Source organism: Taudactylus pleione, unplaced genomic scaffold (genome assembly GCF_031769625.1).
Source record: "Taudactylus pleione unplaced genomic scaffold, aTauple2 ptg000366l, whole genome shotgun sequence".
NCBI lineage: Eukaryota > Metazoa > Chordata > Amphibia > Anura > Myobatrachidae > Taudactylus > Taudactylus pleione.
The window spans coordinates 3503356-3523295 of record NW_028284767.1 but is presented as its reverse complement, the minus strand read 5'-3'; the positions used below and the strand labels follow the sequence as shown (position 1 = coordinate 3523295).

The 19940-nt window shown below is 43.6% G+C and overlaps 1 pseudogene; it reads left to right on the top strand.

The window, feature by feature from the left end:
* LOC148508426 (uncharacterized) overlaps positions 1-14610 on the top strand; it is a 41167-nt pseudogene extending 26557 nt beyond the window's left edge.
* The last annotated feature ends 5330 nt before the right edge of the window (positions 14611-19940 follow it).

The window sequence follows — 19940 nt, the reverse complement described above, 5'->3', positions numbered from 1 at the left end:
ACTTCAGGCTATGGCAGCCAAAAAATACAGTATGTACTAAATCATTTTCAAAATGTTTCTGTCCAAAATTCCTGTTGCATGAGACAACTGTCTCATTTACATTTAGGCGATAAGAATGCACCCAAATTATTTTTTAATTTTAAATTCTCTTGAACAGCTGACATTTCCTTGTAGTAGTGCGATTTGTGTATATCATTATATTATTGTTATTCTAGCAAGAGTTTAAAGGTCAGGGAATCGCATTCCTCTTACCCAGATTAAGGACATGTTATCTTTACAGGCATCTTCCCATCCTCTTAATTATCTCACTACAACCCACTGCTCATTAAAGTAGTGTCATGCCCTTACCTCTTCTGTTTCTTACAAGGGGCTTGTTCTTGAGACAATCCATTGCGTTAGAGCCATGCCTCTGACATGTATACCAGTATAAAAGCTCCGGGTTAATATAAATAGGTTAAACCTAAACAGTATTGTTAGGTTCTCTTCTTTGTTGTATTTGTTTAGATACTCCGAGATATCCTGTTGGATCTGGCAGGACTTATTCTCCGTGACCTCTGACTCTTCCTCCAGGTCTCTCTGTAAAGGGCACAGGATCTGATTCCTATTGATGACAGAAAGGTGTAAACTTACAAGAGAGGAGGTGTAAAAGACATTCAACAATAATCTGTACTTCAGGGTATGCACGGAATGTTATCCATAACAGCCTGGTGTTTTCATTGGTTGTGAGAGCCGTAAACCATTTTGAGATTCAGGTCAATAGGGAATAAGTGATGCATATCTTGTTATATGAAGTGGCCAAAGAGAAAGAGTCAGGGATTGCAGGTGCTAGACATTTCTCCTCATGACCACCGATACTGGGCCTGAATCACTACGGATCGCAACTGCGATTGCAATAGCGATTACGCACAGGGGCGCCGAGAGGGGGGAGAGAGCGGGTACAATTTACCCAGGCCCGGGCTTCCAGTGGGGCCCGGGTCCGGCGCCGCCCCCCTCCCTTCCTCCCTCCCTCACAGCAGCCCAGCACACAGCGTGTACTGGGATGCAGTGGGAGATTGCTCGCGGCTGCTAAGCAGCAGCCACAGCAATCTCCTATGCCTGAGGGGGGGAGCGATCACACTGATCGCATCCCCCCTGGTTTTGCCTCCTGCAATTAGGCCACACCCCCTCTTTACCGGGGCCCGGCGATGCTCTCTACGCCCCTGATTAGGCACGCAGTTCAACTGCAATAGTATGCTAATCCACTGCAATTGCTATCCCGACACAGCTCTACACAAGGACGCCCACTTTACTTACCACACATCCGTAACGTTTAGCAAGACTGTGAAACCATCGGTACAATCAAGTACCATTGTAGCCTCACGCACACTTGCACAAGCTCTGACCTTATCCAGAAATTGCTAGCACACTATGAGACCTCAGGCTGTGTATGACATTGCAGTAGATAATTTATGCATGCCCCTGCAAAGGCGTTGAAATGTACTGGCACGCCAAGGGTGTTCCTGGGTGGTGCCTGGGAGATGGCCTGCAGTGGGCACAAAAATGGCCATGTCAGGGGCATGTTATGGGAGTGCTCCAAGCCTATCAGTGAAAGAAAATGCATTCTCAGACAAAGAGCATCAGAGGCCAGGTTCAGATAGGCTGAATCTAGTATTTGCATATTATCGCCGTGCGAGCACACAAAAAGTCTATGGGCCTGACTCAGATCCACACGCAATGCTGATATTTACGCAGTTAGAGCAATTGTTAGTCATACATGAAAGCCACATAGTGTAGCGATTGTTTTTCTGCGATCACACACACATGAAGGATTCACCTGCAAAGTGAGTGAAAGGTAGTCAGCGTTTGGGGGAGGTAATGGGAGGAAGCTAGAGAAACATAGGCCGGTCTGACCATTTAAAGTTTGAACACTGTTTTCAGGGCGTGCATAAATTAGCCATTGTGTCCTTGCTGGCAGCAGGAGAGCCCTCTGTGTGTCTGGTGCCCTGCTATGTCTGTGACAGCTTAGACTTACTCAGAAGGCTGATGACTGCTGGATCTGTGTACAAATTTTCCTATGTTTCTGGTTTTGGACCTGATTCAGCAAGGATCGCAACTGCGATTATGCACGCAAATGGCCGATTGTTGCGTTCTGCGCATGCATCACAGGGCGCATGCGCAAACCGGCCACTGCGATCGGGACATATCGCAGAGTGATTGACAGGAAGTACCACAGTGCGTTTGAACGCCGTTGCCCGGGCATGCATAATTTATCCACTGTAATGCCATACGCAGCTTGTGTGCTCACAGTGTACAATGAGGTTAGCAATTTCTGAGTAAGGTCAGAGCTTGTGCAAGTGTGTGTGAGGCTACGATGGTAGTCGATGTTACTGATGGTTTTGCAGTCTTGCTAAGTATTATGGATGTGTGTAAGATATGGTGGGCATCGTTATGTTAGGCTGCGTATGGCATAACGATCTCAGAGGATTAGCATACTGTCGCAGTGAGACTGCGTGTGTGATTGCTATTGCATTCACAGTTGCGATCTGCAATAAATCAAGCCCTTTGTGCATGAGTGGCGGCTTCGAGATGCTTTTTTTTTTTTCAATTTCCCTGGAAGCATTGGACAGAGGGTGAGTCATTAGCATAATCTCGCAATTACGATCCGTGAGATATCACAGCTGCGATGGTATTTGTGTGCAGATCTAATCAAGCCCTTTGTCCATCTCCTTACACTGAAAAACTGACTACTGCAGAGCATATTAAGCGTTTGTGATATATGATATTTACACAGTACCTACAGTATGATGTACTGTATAGTACAATGATTAACTTGCTGCTTCACAGCCCAAAAGTCCTGGGTTCGATTCCTACTGTACCAATGTCCTATATGTGGTCTTGACCATCGCGACCATCGAAACTGCGAGCCGGAGCCTGCGGTTGAGGTTTTCAACCGCAAGGCCCGGAGTGATTTTGGCTCTATCAGAGCCAAAATCACTCCCACTGACATCACTAGTGATGTCAGTGGGCCGGCTTCTGACGGGAGGCGTTCCCTTAGGAACGCCCCCGTCAGGGAGGCACGCCCCCGGTACGCCCACCAAAGGGGGCGTGCTGTCAATCAACATCGACAGCACGCCCCCTTTGATCAGACACAACGAGCGAAGGAAAGTCCTTCGCTCGTCGCGTCTGGCGCATGCGCACGACGGAGCTCCCTCCGTCGTGCGCATGCTCAGTGCAGAACATCGACCCACTTGCGAGCGGACAGACGCTCGCGAGTGGGTCTGAATCAGGGCCTTTGTGTTCTATCTGATTCAAAAGAAAATCTGTGCAGCATTCATCTTTATCGTACAACCCTAGGACCAGTCTTATCACTTTTACATGTCTTAGATCCAAATTATTGAGCATGGTAAATGCATGTTAAACACATTGCTCCACCAAATTCTTACCATTTTAAGATATGTTTGTCTAGGAACTGACCTCCTTGATACATTGAATCTTCACGGACTTGTGTGAGCCCTGTTTATTAGGGTGATGTTTATAAATAAATCAATAAAGCTTGTCTTGAAAAGGGAGGGAATGTGATGGAGCTTCAGAGTCTGGCAATCTGTGAGTGGCATCTTTGGGAACATTGATTGGTGAACAGGCCAGGGTTGCCTAGCCTCACGGAAGTCGCAGGAGGATCCCTATTTTTCGGGTAACCCCCCACGCCCCTGGAAGAGTAGGTACTTCTCCCAGCATTCCGCCCACTTCCTAGTGAAGTGAACAGAATGGGGAGAATATTCCAGGTGATCAGCGGAATCGGAGGCAGGAGACTCTATTCTATGTGATTCTATGAGAATCGCATAAATTGGCCTCGCCACCTATAAAAAATGTGCTGTTCGCTGCAAATTGCAGCCAGGGGGCGGGGCTTAAATACACTAACCGTCCGGTTAAGGCCCCGCCCACCTGTTCCTCCTCCCCGGGCTTCTACCGGGAAGGAAACAAAAGAAGTCGGCAAGTATGGAACAGGCCAGTAGGTTACACTGCAGCTGGAAGTTTGTGTACATTGAATTTGGCTGCAGCAATGCATTTTTGAATTTTCATATGGTTAAAGTAAATAAAGCTACTATATGACCTTTTATTTTCCCACACACTGGGGCTGATTCTCAGTCGCACACAGCAGCGTCTATTGGCGGTCGCCCATCACAAACTCTTTCCCTTGTGTACATATGGGCAGCTGAAAGTGCAAGGACTGGGACGCCCACTTTTAGCGTCTGTGCACACTGTAAACCGATTGTTGCATCCTTATACGGTCGCACCATTGAAACTTGGACCACCCCTATGGCAGGTGCAGTTTCTCCATCTGACTACAGCCTCCTATGGCTGCGGCAGTGTGTCTGGGAATGCAGCTTTTGCATTGACACACCCAGAACATGCCCTCTGAATGGACCATTTTTTACTGAATTACTCGCTGACTCCCAGACACCAGCCAGGACTGCTCATCACACATTTCAGAGCCCGTCTGTCCCACCTATGTACATACACTCTGTGCAACTCATGTGCTGCAGAGGATTTCAGAAATGTGTGCGCATACACAGTTGCATAAAAAATAGCTCAAGAACAAGAACATCAGCGTCGGGTGTGGATTGTGTGCAACTCTAAATCAGGCTCATTGTGGTAATGTATTTCCAACAGCATAGAGCATTGATATGAGGTTACTGTTACACTGATGATACACAAAAACTGCATACCTCCTAGTTTACCCTAATGCATACCTCCTAGTTTATCCTAATGCATACCTCCTAGTTTACCCTAATGCATACCTCCTAGTTTATCCTAATGCATACCTCCTAGTTTACCCTAATGCATACCTCCTGGTTTATCCTAATGCATACCTCCTAGTTTACCCTATTGCATACCTCCTAGTTTATCCTAATGCATACCTCCTAGTTTACCCTAATGCATACCTCCTAGTTTACCCTAATGCATACCTCCTAGTTTACCCTAATGCATACCTCCTAGTTTACCCTAATGCATATATCCTAGTTTACCCTAATGCATACCTCCTAGTTTACCTTAATGCATACCTCCTAGATTATCCTAATGCATACCTCCTAGTTTACCCTAATGCATACCTCCTAGATTATCCTAATGCATACCTCCTAGTTTATCCTAATGCATACCTCCTAGTTTACCCTAATGCATACCTCCTAGTTTATCCTAATGCACACCTCCTAGTTTTCCCTAACTTGATGTGGTGGCCCCAGCTTTGTCCTGATTGGGCCAGAAGTTGGAAGGCATATCTCATTCGCTGGGTGCAGCATGCTCTTGTCATGGTGTGAGTCGCAATCAAAATGTTCTGTTAGGGGAGGGGAAAGCATTGGAGCAGTCAAGCATGGCAACCAATCATATTGGAACTGTAAATTTCCTAGAGCAGGTTAAAAAATGAATGCAAACATATAATTGGTAGCCGTGGATTACAGCACATTCTACCATTTCTTCATGTTGTTATATACCTCAGCATTTTAGAGCAAGGAAATGATTGCTCTCTTGGACCTTGCAGTGAACACACACAATTATGCATTTCCATTATATGTGTTTACTAGACAACGTCAGAGAAGCCTGAGAGCGAGTCCCCGTGGGACGCTGTAATAGGAGTCACATTTCCATGTCACTCATGCCAAGTGCTCCAAATATGACTCTTCCCTTTCACAAAGTAACTGCTTTTCTGACAAAGGACATGTCAAACAGGACAACTTACTTAAACTTCATACAACATGCAGAACAGACACTAATGCTGGGTACGCACTACTAGATATATCATTCGATAGAAAGATGAACAATATATCTATAGAGGATTGGCGGGTGTGTACACCAGATATGCCTGTGAACAACGTTTATCACAGACATATCAGGTCGGCCCTGCAGCACAGCCGATGCCGATATGTCAACCAAATACTTTATAACGGTATGTCTGGCTGTGTGTATGGATGACCCGCCGAACGCCTGCATACTGGCTGCAGAGAACGTTGACACTGACATCACAAATAGGAGGGCACATTTAAATGCCCACCTAGTTGTGATGTCTGGCCCAACATATCGAGCAGCTGATTGGTAAGTGTGTATAGCAATGTCTTTTAAGTGTGTACCCAGCCTTAACTCAGAATTGAGCAGGGAACTGGCCAGTAGAAGCTAAGCAAGGCAGAGACCACCCCCTCCTACTGCAGTTAACACTTCTATATTCTTTATTCATTAAATATATTCAGTCATTATACATAATACCAACTTTTAGAAAAAAACCTTAAAACTTTTCAGCCAACTTGAGTAATCAGACTGTAGAACTTTCTCATAAAATGCTACAAAAAACTTGTCTATAAAAAGAGATGTGTGCCCTTATAAAACCACACAGTTTTCCCACCTCTAATGAAACTACAGTACCTTGCCAGGACATTAACTTTATTATATTGCGACATATTAACAGTTAAATCAAGGTCACAGAAGGTCAAGGTTTATAGAATATGCATTGCCGTACATTTACGTCACCACAATATGAAAGCCAGCACATGCCTTATTAATAATTTTGCCCTGTAAACGGTGGCATAATCCATCAAAAGGGCCAGTGCCATGATTATGCTGATAACCACACACTATAAGATGCAATCAATGCCTGGACAGATTTTCCAGTGGTCTTGATTAATATCTGAAAGATCCCTGTAAAATAGGGGTGGGAAGTAAGCGCCTCTAGCTCTTGTAGAACTACACATCCCAGCATGCCCTGCCACAGTTTTGCTATTTGGCCATGCTAAAATTGTTGCAATGCATGCTGGGATGTGTAGATCAACAACAGCTGGAGGGCTGATTATTGCCCACCTCCGCAAATGATGATTGTCTTTTTCTGTAGTTTTCAGGCAAAAGGGCTCAGCACACCCCCTGCTGGCAGAATTATGTATGTGCACCTGTAGACAGGTGGTAGCCCTCTTCCATCATTCATCAGTTGTGCAGATAAACAGTGCTGTAACATAGTTCTGTAGCACATTATTCATATCCACAGGTCACACAAAAAAGCATAATCATAATATTGTTTCAAAAAGTAAAACAGTAAATAAGCATAACGTATACTGTATGCACTAAGGGCCTGATTCAGAGCCGGACGCTATTTGCGCTCGCTCGTTCTGAAAAAAGACGTGGCTATTCAAATGAACCGTTCGCTCTTTACGGTCTGTTCACGCCTCTAGGTCTGAACGAGCAAACAAAACTTGCGGTCGTTTTTTAAAAAAATACGCCCCCTGGCCGCTCGCATCATACGTCATGTCCGCTATTTATTAGATTAATCGAGTACATCGGACGGCGTATGAAGTGCTCGCTATTCTTGTGGTTGGTTTTTGCTACCACAATCTTGCGAGCAGTTCTGACTATAAAATAACCCAGTGACGTGGTCAATGACGCTGCTGTATTAATTATGCACACCCTTAAAACGCCAGTTTTGACCTTTAAGCACGCCTGCGTTCGGATCTCCACTCCCCGTTTTCAAGCACCTTCCCCTGTTACCACCCACATACGCCTCCTTCTGTCACTCAAAATAGCAGGCATTCGCTATTTAGCGAACAAACGATTTTCGGCCGCACTGACTGGTTCGCGCATGCGTATTACGATCCGTACGCATGCGCAGTTTGGCAAACATCGCTCGGAGCGAACGAGCGGCCGCTTACGAGCGGCTCTGAATCAGGCCCTAAGACACTTTATGTGTGTTTGAAAATTGCTTTTAGAATTAATTAAGTTTCCATGATGGTCATGATTTATTAATTTACTGCTGCACACGTGCACTTTTATCACTCATAGGAATTATTCTTATTTACACAATGTTCCTAACGCTACACTGTACTAAGCACTTTTAGGTGCTTTACATCTACTACATTGCTTTAGAGTATTATGTGACAGAACCCAACTGCCATTACTTTGTTGATTGAGCAGACACCCGTTTTAAGGAGGGGAGCGCAATAAGGTTATTATTGAATAATCTATATATAATTAACATAGATGTTTATTTCACACACTTCTTAGAGTGGACTTATAATTGGAGCCACATTTCATTCATTGTTATTTAAGCATAAAGTAACATCGAACATTTAGTAACTAAATTATTGTACGCAGCAATATCTGTATTTATTTTTTTGCCAACATGCTATCATTTATTGAGGGACCAAACACTAATAATGTAACAAATTGAAAGTAAAGCAAATAATGGTGAAGAAATCAAATCTGTCAATTTCTGTGAGAACTTTTCAATTATTTTCGGAATACTCACATTTTGATGGTTTGGAGAGGTTACACCATAAACACCAACAGAACAAGCAGGATATGATATTACAGCTGTTACCTCTAAGATCCTCCAATGTGGACTGCCTCGCTAATTCAGTTACAAGCAGGGGAGTATCTAAAATGTACAGGCACGGTTTGTCCAGGAACAAATTTGCACCTTCTTACAGTTTTTATTCCTAACCCTGAGGCCTAGCATGTGCAAAATATAACCAGTCTTGTGGTTTGTTTTTTTAAGTAACACACCTGAATTAGAATCTTGCAATAAAAAGAAAAACCAAGACAGTTGTTTTTTATATAGATTTGCGTTTCAAATATTTTAAAAATATTATTATTTATTATTATTATTTATTTATATGCCGCCACAAGTGTTCCGCAGTGCCTTACAAAGTACATAAACAAATAGGTTGACCAGTGACTTACAATACAATACAATACAATACAGGACCAGAACATGGGAAATATATATTGCTACAACCATAACACCCAGATAAGCAACACAGCAAAGCAAAGTGTTAGGTGCCCTAGAGGGGAGTAAGAAGTAGATGAAAGTAAAGTAAGGAGAAGCACAAGAGGGTAGAGGGCCCTGCTTGTAAGAGCTTACATTCTAAAGGGGAGGGGCAGACAAACAGGTGTGACACAGATGGGGTAGACAGGGAGGAAGAAGTATGTAGCAGCAAGTTAAGATGAGAGCTGGAAGGCTTTGATGAAGCAGTGGGTCTTGAGAGCCCGTTTGAAGGATTGTAGAGAGGTGGAGAGTCTGAAGGGGAGAGGGAGATCGATCCAAAGGTGGGGAGCAACGCACGCAAAATCTTGGAGGCGGGAGTGGGAGGAAGTAATCAATTGGCATGAGAGGCGGTGTGCATTAGTTGAACGAAGAGGGCGGACGGGAGAGTGAAGGGAGATGAGGTCAGAGATGTAAATGGGAGAGGAATGGGTGAGGGATTTGCAAGTGAGTGTGAGAACCTTGTATTGGGTTCTGAGAGGGAAGGGGAGCTTGTAGGAGAGGGGAGGCATATGCAGAGTGTTTGGAGAGGAAGATGAGCCGAGCAGCAGCATTGAGGAAAGACTGGAGAGGAGAGAGAAGGGAGTTGGGGAGGCCAGATGGAAGGAGGTTACAGTAGTCCATTCTGGAGATGACCAGTGAGTGTATGAGGGTTTTATATTTCGTAGTGGGTCTCGATCCAAAGGGGGCGAGCTGTCGATGTTGATTGACAGCTCGCCCCGTTTGGAAAGCGGGCTGGGGGGGTGGCAGCCCAAACGGAGGCGTTCCCACGGGAACGCCTACCGTTTGGGGGAGGCCCCACTGACACCACTAGTGATGTCAGTGGAGAGCTTCCAGCTCAGACAGAGCCAGAAGCTCTCCGGGGCTTACGACAAGGGAGACCCTACCCTAGGGTCTCGTCGTAAGCCCTGATGGTCGGGATGGTCTCTGACCATCGCGACCATCACCGGAGCGGTTGTTAGAGCTGTGGGTGTTAACCCACAGCCTAATGACCACAACAGAGGCGGGCGGTCAGGATGCAAGCGGCCGCCCAGTTTCTGAGCGAACGCTTGCATCCTCCGACCGCCTCTGAATGGGCCCAAAATGTATTCCTGCTAGAAGATGGTGCTCACACCAGTATGCCTACTCTGAATTTTGCAAAAATGCCCTCACTCTTAATTCCTCCCAAATACCTTTATTCCATAAACACCGCCATCTTGCGCAGCTAACACTTGGCGGCAATCTAAGCACACTTGCGCAGAATGAGGCGCACAACACAATCAAAGAGGGTTTAGCCATTTTTGCACTTCTATGTGCACTGCAATTTGTATGGATCTAAGATCTGCCATATAACAAGATGCTTATCTTCATTTCTTGCTATGTTATCTTGAAATGGAAAGCCTGGATTAACCTATGAAGGAGCACTAGTCTGAACACTCTCACTGGAGGTAGGATCGAGCTAACAATGATGTTAGGGAATCTGTTTAACTTTAACCCTGATGTACCAGTCCAGACATAAAATCATAAAATGCAGCTTTATATAAACAAGAAGAGAAGAATGCTTTAAAGCTCTATCTTGCATTATCTCTGTAACACAACTCCTGCCTGCATGTCTACAGTATGTCTGGTGTTGACTGGTAAATTGAGAATTACCTTTTACCCATACTGTACATAGCTGGCGTTTCTCTTCTTTATTGCCTTGTGCAGGGCAGTTATATATCTGCATAAGAAATGATCTTACCTAGTTAGATTCGATTTTTTTCTTCCATACAGCTAAATCAGAATTCCTTTGTGTACAATATTTGACATATTAGTTGTCAACCTGAAGTCCATGTGGACATTCTGACTGTCGACATTGTGTATTACACATCTCCTTATCTCAATCAGATGATTTGCTACTTTTATCTTTCTAATGATGCACATGTCCTGAATGTCGACTTATCATACCACACCCACTTTACAGTATGTAGCTACATTGTAGACTTAACCTCATTATATTAGTAGTAATGCTTACTATGGTTCCCCAGGAGTAGCAGGATAAATATTGCTGGATAATTATAAACTAATCTTACCCTACTGTGTGCATGTTTTCTCTTTTTCAATTTACATTATTTTTAACTTTATTTGCTTATTTACTTTTACATTTTTAATTAATTATATATAAACTTTACTAATTTATCAGTTTTATTGTTGCAGTACTTTATTTAAAAAAAAATAAAAATAATCTTTTGATGTTTGCTTCTATAATATATTCCACTTTCTAAAGGTGTGTATCCACTACACGAGAGTGGAATGACTGTACTAATACAACATTGTAATCGTTCAATCGTTCATCATCCTGTGCAGTGGATAATGTGCCCACACTGAACAATATGTCATTCAGTGCAGGCACCCTCTCTCATCCCCAAACATGCACAACCTGACAATCTCGTCAGGTTAGCCTGCACGTTCAGGCGATGACAAATGCCAACAAAGTCCAGCGGGAGCGCGCATCTCTGGTCATTGCTGGCGTTTTACTGCATGATTAATGAATGACTAAGTCATAATCGTTCAATCGCTCATTTTTCTCGTGTAGTGGATACGCTCCTTAAGATATCATACTCTCTACAAAAGATTTATCTCTACAGTAAACTGTTTCCAGGCACCCCCCACAGTACTTTTCCACAGTTTAGGTGTAGCCTAAATATCAGTCCCATGATGCTCCAAAGCTTACAGTCCACCGTTTACAAAGAAGACTCCTACAGCTGATTAGCTACTGTACATCAATATATTTCCTACTCCAAACTGTGAGCCTAAGAGCAGTATGGGACTTCAGGCACTAACAGAGATGAGGGTTCCAGTTAGGACCCTTATAGAGCTGTGGCAGTATCAGGTGGTCCTCAGCCATTAGGCAAAAGTAATGGATAACTTGTAAGCGCCACTATTCATGGCTTAGCACAGGTTGGAAGTTTTCATACTTGCCTACCTTCCTGCAATGTAAAGGAGACAGTGAAGTGGGTTGTATCGGACTTGATAACGCAATTAACGGTGAATCACATCATCATGTCCCTTCCCAATGCTGAAGTAGGAAGTCAGCGGCACTCCAATATAAACACAGCTCGACTCAGCGTCAAATATATTGAGGAAAGAACCCTCAAGAGAGCAGCCCCTCCAACAAGAACAGCATTTGGAGAAGTCTCATAGTACCAGAGATATACAGTAGAAGCATATTAGTATTCTCTTTAAATTTCACCAAACTTAAGGTGGAAGAAGTGTTCGCATGAACTGTTTGCTAATCCTAATCATCCAAAGACTCTTCCAGGCCTGAGTCCCATGCTAAGCGCCCTTTGGATGATGCTTGCCTTAAGCAGAGCTATGCAAATGTGGTTAGTGGTCCACTGATTAATTGTTTTTTTATTTTACCTTGCTGTAGAAATGTCTGAGTTGTAAAATTTACTAAAAGTGTTTATGAGGGATTAGAAATTTGTCATTTAAATCTCAAAATTATTTAAATGAGGCTTCGCGAGAAAGGATATTCAGATAATTTTATGCCAGTAGAACCAACTCCCGGAGACAACGCCATGGAGAGAATGTTGGCAGATAATAACCAGGAGTGAACTGGAATTATTAAAAAAGAGATTAGCGGTCCTGCGGGAGGGGGCAATTTAAAGTACCTGTTGGCGTAATACCACAAAGTCAGAGAATGGGAGACTGGGTGGGCTGACACCACTATTGGGCAACACATAGCAGGGAGCCACAGGAGGGAGGAGGTGATGCCATCCAAAGACTGCCAGCCTTATTGTTCACTAATTTGTACTTTTATTCCAAAAATGTTTTATATAAAAAATTACCAGTAGTGTAGCAACTGCTATTGGACAGATCTGCAGTTCCTATAGGAGGTATGCTTGTTTTTTCCCTTTATGTGTGACTGAATAAGAACCATCATTCCTGTTTACTTTATATTTTATGGAGCCCGCAGGAAGACAAACTGAGCTGGGAAAATAGCTTTGTGTGGTCTATGTTATAAAGGATGTGGAAATGTAATGAGGTCAAATTCAAATTATGCATTGGTCCAGAAAGCTTTAGCCATGGCTGCCACTGTGTATTACACATATCCTTATCTCTGTCACACTCTGCTCAAATTCTGTGACTTATTACCATTTGCTGCAGGTCAGGATTTCTGCCTGACCTTGTTTGAGAACCATCACTGACATCACCAGCATGCATTATGTCAGCTGCTAGCATTCTACCAGTGGGAGTGCTCCTGCCTCAGCTGACCTCAACAGCCTATCATGGACTTGCAGCAGATTCATATCCCCTGTGAGAACTTCCACTGGTGCCAGAGCAGAGTTACTTCCTAGTGTTAAGTTCTATCCTGTGGCTCCTTTGTGCAGAAAATCACTGCTACCTGGCTCTATATCTACAGTTCCTGTGTCCTGATTGTATGCTGCTGTATTCCAGCTCAGTGCAATCACCAGCTGCATTGATCAGAGGATTCCTGCAATCAGCCTCTGCAAACCTGTTCCTGACCCTGGCTTGTTTCTGACCTACTTCTGTCTAATCCCTGGTACTGCGTTTGGTTATCTGGTTTTGACCTTGGCTAACCTCTGCAACCTGCACACGTCTGCTCCCTAGTACCTTGTTGTCCGTTTGGTTCTGACCCGGCCTGTTCACTACGCTGAAAGTCTTCTCCGCTTCATCCAGAGTTACCCAGCACCTCTATAGGGGAACCTATTCTGAGGGCCGCAACCTGTGTGTCGGACGCAGCCAAGCCCATACCCTCTTGCGAGGGTCCCTCGTGAACACCGCCGGTACATTAGACTCCACGACTCAGAAATAGGTCAGGCCAATCCCCAAATACGGGTTGCGTCCATTTGCCCTCCGAGAGTTTTGACAGATTGCTCTGGCTGTAAAAATATGGACGCTGCTGGTCAGACTCAAGTGGCAGACCCCAGTCTGGTCCTTATGAATGTGGTGAAGAGATTTGAGATGACACAAGCAGGTATACTACAATACTTGGCTGATTGTTTTACCATGGCTTTTCAGTCTCAGAGAATTGTTTCAGACACAGTTAACCCCTGCATACCTCCACTCACTGCTGAAGATTTTGCTGGTAACCTACAACTAAATAACTCAGTTAAAGGGGCCACTACTCACAATTGTTCACAGACCTCCCAGTCACCAAGTAAATTGAATCCTGCACAGTTTGGAGTATTTCAGCAAATGCTAGAGCAGCTGCAAAGCTTTTAACCAACATTATGCTGATTCTACCAGAATTAATTTCTTCTGATTCTGACAAAACCCCAACTCAGTACAATAAAGCCAAGTAGTTTGCTGATTTAGGAGCCTTAAAGACTGTGTCCTCCTCCTCTGTACCGAAAAGGGAGAAATATCAGACTTTTCGACGGCCCAAGCTGTCTGAAGCTGAACGTCAGCGGTGCAGGGAATTTCAACTTTGTCTTTACTGTGGGGGTCCTGATCATTTTATAAAAGACTGTTCTCTCTGTAAATCAAGGAAGGGTGACAAGTCTCAGTATCACAGCATTAATGCCAACGAACTATCTAGATTGTCATCTTCAGTTCCAGTTTCCACTACTCTAAATAGGAGTGCTAAGGAAGTTGCCCAAAAAGGAACTTCAGTTCAAGATTGGGGTCCTGTGACAAGAGCACCCAATTCCAGCTTTGGAAATCAAAAGAGAGTAATAAAATCACCCAAAGTCAGTGAGAAGTCTGTTCCTGCAGTCTCAGGAGGAGTATACGATATTCAAACTCCAGCAGGAGTATCCGATGTCCAGACCTCAGCAAGGGTATCCGATGCTTCAGTCCAAGCAGAAATATTAGATGTTTCAGTGCCAGTGGGGGTATCCAATAATTAAATTCCAACAAGGGTATCCGATGCTCAGACTCCAGAAGGATTATTCAATGTTCAGACCCCAGCAGGGGTATCCAATGTTCTACCTGTAAGCAAGGTTTCCAATTTTCCAACCCCAATGGGGGTATCCAATGTTTCAGATGCAATAGAGGGATTCAATGTTCCAGCTCCAGTAGGGGTATCCGATGTTTCACCTCCAATAAGGGTATCTGATGTTTTGGCCTCAAGAACAGTGACCGATGTGCCAGCCCCAGGAGGGGTGTCCAGTGCCTCAGCTCCAGTAGGGGTGTCCAGTGCCTCGGCCCCAGGAGGGGTGTCCAATGCCTCAGCCCCAGGAGGGGTGTCCAGTGCCTCAGCCCCAGGAGGGGTGTCCAGTGCCTCAGCCCCAGGAGGGGTCTCCAGTGCTTCAGCCCCAGGAGGGGTCTCCAGTGCCTCAGCCCAAGAAGGTGTTTCCAGTGCCTCAGCCCAGGGGAGATTTCCAGTGCCAAGATCCCAGGAGGGATTCACAGTGCCATGGATACAGACATGGATTCCTGTTGGCCACTTCCCGAGAGCATCACCATGTGGACTACTAGTATGGTCCAGACTCAGAAAGGGTCATCTAAACTTCCTGTTCTATCCAGTTCCAGTGTGTCCGGTCTTAATCCAGTTTTGACCTCTACGAATCCTGCCAGTTTAAGTGTCTCCAATCCAAATCCGGTTCTACCTATTCAGCCAAGTGATAGCCCTCCATCTCCTGGTTCCAAAAAGAACTTAGAGTTCTCAAAGATCAATGTAATACCTGCTGCAGTGGGCCCTTCACCTGATTCTCTGCTTAGAAGTTCAGTGGATGATCGACCATTTGTTTATTTTGATGGAGATTTAGCTCAGTTTTACGCATTGGCACGTCAATATCTTTCTGATGTGGATTCCGGATTGTTGCCTTCACTTATTCCTGCCAATGTGGTAAAATATTTCCTTTTGGCCTTTAGGGGTAAAGCTTTGGACTGGGCTAATCCACTCATAGAGACCAAGGATCCCATTTTAGAATATCTCTCAGCTTTCACTGAAGCGGTACTGCAAAGGTTTGCTCCAAAAGCATCAAGATCAGCACAAGGTCCACGGCCTATGGTACTGCAAAAGTTTGCTCCAAAAGCCTCAAGATCAGCACAAGGTCCACAGCCTGCGGTACTGCAAACATTTGCTCCAAAAGCCTCAAGATCAGCACAAGGTCCACAGCCTGCGGTATTGAGACTTGGGGTCACTTCCTTGGTCACTCTCCATGAAGGCTCCTCTGGGTATCCTGGTCCTTTGGATCCATCATGCACTTCTGGGGCTGTTTCCAAGAAAAAAAATTTGATTCTGACTCTAGACTTGGATTCTAATTACGATTATGATCCGGTAATGGATGAAGCACCTTTCCCTGGAGGTCCTATGTTTAGAAAATAAGTTTTCGTTGAATCAGAGATTTCGTCTCTTCCGAGTGGATCAAGACATTCTCGAAAGGGCAAGCAGATTCGTCGAAAGCATTAATTCTCCAATGAAGAGTGTTGTTGATCTTCAGAGATCTATTCAAGTTTTTTTTCTCAAGTCATAGGGGTGTCCGGAGGCCACCTGTTAGGAGGGGGGTAATGTCACACTCTGTTCAAATTGTGTGACTTACTGTATATTACCATTTGCTGCAGGTCAGGATTTCTGCCTGACTTTGTTCGAGAACCATCACTGACATCACATCATGCACTATAGTATGTCAGCTGCTAGCATTCTTCCAGTGGAAGTGCTCCTGCCTCAGCTGACCTCAACAGCCTATCATGGACTTGCAGCAGATTCATATCCCCTGTGAGAACTCCCACTGGTGCCAAGCAAAAAGTTACTTCCTAGTGTTAAGTTCTATTCTGTGGCTCCTTTGTGAGAAAACCATCACTGCTACCTGGCTCTATATCTACAGTTCCTGTGTCCTGATTGTGTGCTGCTGTATTCCAGCTAAGTGCAATATCCAGCTGCACTGATCAGAGGATTCCTGCAATCAGCCTCTGCAAACCTGTTCCTGACCTTGGCTTGTTTCTGGCCTGCTTCTGTCTAATCTGCATTTGGTTATCTGGTTCTGAACTTGGCTATCCTCTGCGACCTGCACATGTCTGCTCCCTGGTACCTTATTGTCTGTATGGTTCTGACCCGGCCTGTTCACTACACTGAAAGTCTTCTCCGCTTCATCCAGAGTTACCCAGCACCTGTATAGGGGAACCTATTCAGAGGGCCGCGACCTGTGTGTTGGATGCAGCCAAGCCCATACCCTCTTGCGAGGGTCCCTTGTGAACACCGCCGGTACATTAGACTCCGCGCCTCAGAAATAGGTCACGCCAATCCTTAAATACGGGTTGCATCCATTTGCCCTCCGAGAGTTGTGACAATCTCAATCAGAGAATATGCTACTATTATTTTTCTAATGATATACAGGTAATGGGCAGGATTGTACAACAATTCACAATAAGTACCACACATTAACCATGGGATACATTGATCTACTGTACCATACTGGGCTAACTTTTTCCAGATGGTAATCCAGTATAGAAATTTAGGATATTTTACAATCCTGAACCCAGATTTGGAGAGGGCTTTAAATTGACAAGTTCCCTGGCAAACCTCTTTCTCTCGCTCTCTCTCTCTCTCTCTGCCGTTGCTTTGTTACAATTCCTGGTGGTAGGAAGATAAAAATCACCTTTTATGCATCATCTTCTCACAACATAGTACCCCTAATAGTACACATTTACCATTAAAAGAAGACAAGGTATTATATACTTTTCAGAATCTGAAGATTCTACTATTTTCTTCCACAAGGAATCAAGGCTGTGGGAATCCTTCGTTGCCACGTTTTCTTTATTTTGCTCCTTTTTTGGTCTTCTGTTCTTCCAATAACGTAACTCTGTGGGACTCACAGAATACAGCACCAATATACAATAAACATGACCATTTCTAAGAAGGAACAGCGAGGACCTTCACACTAAAGTGGTTGTTGCTTCTTCAACACTAGCACATGTTCCTAAGTACAGGTGTTGAAGTCGAATAATTGCATGCAACCGCAATTCAACTGTTATCGGATGATTTAGTCGTCCGCTGTCTGATTTATGTTGGCACAATCCATGACGCACCATTGCGTGGGCACGTATCTACACATTCGCACAACACTAAATAGCGAATAATATACAACACTCTAATACTGACAAAAACAATATTCATGCAGGTTTTAGTTAGTAATGAGAAACAGCTTCTGTATACATGTCTGAGAAAAGTAATTAAGAAAAAATATACCAGGATACTGTGAGTGTTATACATATAAATTGAGAAGCCCCGCATACAGACAAGTAAGGCTGTGGCAATTGAAATATAACCCAGACACTTATATGCACAAATGAATGTGTCTGAATGAGAAGTTAGAAACAATGGTCGGAGGTTTTCTTAAGAAGTACTGACAAGTGTATTCTAAATAGGCAGAGGAAAACCTTTGAATTAGATATCAGACAAAGTGGCAACGGCAGTCAGCTGGGGATCTCCACCCTGCTTGAAAGTGAACCTCACTGCTTGTAACACCTTGCACTGTAGTTTTAAATTATGTTAGAAATGGATAATATATATATTAAATCCATCATAAATACACTGAATTGCATAATACACACACATAGACTTACATGCATAACACACACACATAGACTTATATGCATAAACACCGCACATTACGCACAGTTGCGCTGGTTATTATAAGCACTCTACACATAAATGCACCACGCATATTAGCAACTTTACGTAAGATTCTCTTACACTTACACATACACAAATTTCCTAAAAGGTTCCTTAGTATAAAGACTAATATTAGAAGATTTATTAGTTATTGTATAAAGTTATAAAACGCATGTATTTGATATCTAAGGTTTAGTATGTAGTAGCCACATCGTGTTTGGTGCTATTCTAAACCACATTTTATTTGCAGATCTCTGGTTCCATCAGCAAGGAGATCGCAACATGCGTCTGCAAGTTATGGATTATAGAGAATTATAGAGAAGAATTTACTTTGTATGTAGTGTCTATTGATTAGTTAAAACACACACAAAAGAGCCATTGGAGGGCTGAACTACCATTGTACCAACTGACCTATTACAGAAGAACCAAGAAGAAGAACCAATAGGATTATGCCAACTCGTTTCTATTGTACTGCCTAATCTCTGCAAGGGTTTATATGCAAGCACCCTGGATCTGTTAGTTGATCATCATATTCTTTCTGTTGATTGAGGCTTCACCTTTGATGCCAGAAATCTGGATCCAGAGTGCCTGCGTAATGTATCGACTGTACCTTGTTTATGTATAATCTTTTGCGCTAATTGTATTTTAGATCAAGGCATGTAACTATCTGCTTTTTGGTGAATAATATCTTTTTGTGTTTTGGAACCACTATCAAAGTCTGGAAAGCAATTATTTCTTGTGCGACTTATAACGCTAGATAGCAACATTTTGGGTATAAAGGTTATTAGGAATTGATACAAGTCAAGGACAGAATTTAGCAGATCAAGACAAGATGGGTCTAGTAACAAAGGTAGCATGTCTTTGTTAATATACTGTATGTGTACTTTTTGTGGCATACACAAGATGGTTAATGGTAGACAGCAGCAGGGCAACACTGTAAGACTTAACCAGAGTTGCAGGTTTATTGTAGTGTAACAGTTGTACAGAATGGGAGGAAGTGGAGTTCGTACAGAGGAGCAGCTGTGCGATACTGCGATGCTTAAGACAGAAAACAAGATGGCACTGGGCATGTGCAGTAGCATTGTCAGAGGCCCTCTTAGTAAAGCGCCTAATGCCTCACTTTACAACAAATAACAATCTGGCAATTACTAAAGAGAGAAATAACCAGGAGATCATTAGAATGACTTTAGAATGACTGCAAATGACTGGCACTGGTTAAAGCATTTGTTACATTTGCAAGACATATGTGAAGGATGGTAAAAGCTCTCATTGGTAATGGGTCCTACCCACCTATTGTAATATGAGTTTTGATACACTTACTGTAAAGCACTAAAACAAAGTCTGTTATTAAATGCATTTGCACAAATAATAGTGCATTTTGAATAGGTTTTATGCTATAAATGCAATCATCACTGTGTATTTGCACATTATTGGAACTCATTTCTTATCAGGCTGTAAATACACTTTATTTCAAAATAGGAGTACGGATAACTATAGTGTTGGCGTTCATAATATAAAGTACTGGAAGTCTAGATCATGAAAAGATCAGGATTTATGAGAATGATTCTGTCAGGTGTGGAAGATGTTACACCAAGCCTGGCCAACCTGTGGCTCTCCAGC